The sequence below is a fragment of the Heptranchias perlo genome, chromosome 22 (assembly GCF_035084215.1).
Source record: "Heptranchias perlo isolate sHepPer1 chromosome 22, sHepPer1.hap1, whole genome shotgun sequence".
Taxonomy (NCBI): Eukaryota; Metazoa; Chordata; class Chondrichthyes; order Hexanchiformes; family Hexanchidae; genus Heptranchias; species Heptranchias perlo.
Window position 1 is genome coordinate 25,031,988 of NC_090346.1, and position 2,526 is coordinate 25,034,513.

Sequence of the window (2,526 nt, forward strand, 5' to 3'; positions counted from 1 at the left end):
GTATTGGATGAGGCATAAATATTGGCCAGGACACCAGGGAGAATTTCCCTGCTCTTCTTCAAATGATGCAGTGGGATCTTTTACGTCCACGCGAGAGGGCAAGCGGGGCCTTGGTTTAACATCTCATCCAAAAGACAGCACCTCCAACACTGCAGCACTCCCTCAATACCACACTGAAGTGCCAGCCTGGATTATGTGCTCAAGTCTATGGAATGAGACTTGAATCCACAACCTTCTGACTCAGGCGAGCTCGCTAGCACTGAGCGAAGGCTGACACCAGGAAGATTGGTAGAAACCCTGTTTTTCGATGTTTCTCCATGGTTTCCACCAATCTTCCCCCAAAGTTACAATGGGAGATTGGGAGAACCCCTGTGGAAAGTCCAGACAATGAGGTCCATAGGTTAGCCTCTTACCTAGCAACCAGGCACTGGTCCGTTCTCCTTTAATAAAGTTCCAGCTTAGATCACTATTGTAAAGGATAAGAGAGTCATTAGAAGTATACATACATTGCAAATGATCTTATTGGCATCACATTCCATTAACAAACTGGAAACTATTCTTGTTATGATCCATGTGTGCTTCCTCAGCTGGTGCATTATGAGTATAGGCAATCATACCTAGGACAATGTTTTGTGCAGCAATAGCACAAACTGCCGCTTTAGCTCCCTGTCACCACTCAAGGATACTGGGAAGCTGATATAATATGATATTCGCCTGAGCATAACAGTGACCTGAGATATAATTCTGTTATTGCTGACCTGAGGCCAGGGTCTTGAAAGTTGCCAGTAACACAGAATGTGAACACTGCAGTCATACCTTCACTGGCACCAGTAGTACATTGGTGTAATCATGACTCTAAATTTTCTCTTAACTCCTGACACAGCCCACAGGGCATTTGTTTATTAAATCTAAATCTTCAAAAATTGTGTGTCTCAGACCAAGCATTAAGACTTATCTTGTGATTCCTGTAAACCCTGAGGGCTGCCTTTTATCTCAATATATGAATTTGCTCGTATCACTCATTGCTCATTTATCAATAGGAAATTGCCAGAAAAATACTCTCAACATCAGCAGCCAATTATATTCTGCACAGTTCTTTATTGCATTTTAAAGTGGTATAAACCATTCTGTGGAAATATAACCATGTGGATAAAATACACTGTACACAAAAAATATACTGCACACCCAATAATACCCTGAAAAATATGGACACATCAAACAGCAGTGTACAGGAAATATGGGTTGAAATATGGTACTGAATACAAAATAACCAACAATCTTTATCAATGGACTCAGCTCATGGCAATGATGTTATAGGGTAAAGGGACAAGAGATTATATCAGCAGATTTTTCTGTTTGAACAATAGAAACTAATAATAATGTTATTTCTTTTTAATTGAATTCAAGGTGCCTGATTAGTTTAGTTGCAAATTCCTGTAAATTAAATGATTTCTGTGGTAATTCAGACAATTTCAAAAGCTTCATTTGCTTTTAACCATATATAAATCTCTAAAAAATAAGAACATAAGAAATAAGAGCAGGAGTAGACCATATGGCCCCTTGAGCCATTCAATCAGATCATGGCTGATCTTCAACCTCAATTTCACTTTCCTGCCCGATCCCCATATCCCTGGATTCCCCCAGAGTCCAAAAATCTATCGATCTCAGCCTTGAATATACTCAATAATATATTTATTATTTGCTATTTTGATGTGATATTAGTTCTCAAAAGTTTACAGTATTTCATATTTAGTACCCAAAACATTCAGTATCAAGATTTTCATGGGAGCATCACAATAAAAAAGAAGCTACCCATATTTTTCTCATGTTAAATGAAGATTTGAGGACAAATGTAAGCAGAGAAGTCACAGAACTTTAGAACATGGGTCCTGAAATTCTGTGCATGTTCTCCCATCTCCCACCTTAACCTTCACAGGAGGCCAGTGGAACCTCCAGAAAAACAGCATGTATCCATTTACAGTCATTTATGCTGTTTCTCTGGCCGTTCTGTTGGTCTCCCACTTTGCAGGAGACTGGGAGAATCCTTGTGGAATTTCAGGGTCATGGTAAATGGTCACTTTTTTAAAAAAGTGGAGGAGCCTATTAAAGGTCCAGTTCTATAGTGCGGGATACAAATGGAGAAACCTAGGGTGAAGACTGGGCCTGTGGGACAGCTAGATGAAAGACCATGCCCATAGACACAAAGGGCCAGGTTTATGATGCAGGACACAAACTGAGACACTTAAGCAAAGGGCCAGGCCTAAACTGCAGAACACTGTCAAGTTTGAAGATTAGGAGGAAAGGCAAGGTAAGCAAAGAAGTTGTGATTAGTTGATAATTATAAGAAAATACACGTAAAAAATATTAACTTAGCACTTTACATCCATTCATTTAACATAAATTGTACAGAAAATTGATTCTGAGCTTATGTTTATTTGAAAAAATAAGCATTTAGGAATTGCCTACTTCAGTGAGTTAAGCTAAACTATCCACTTCTAATTTCAACTTTAAAGGAATGCCCTCAAA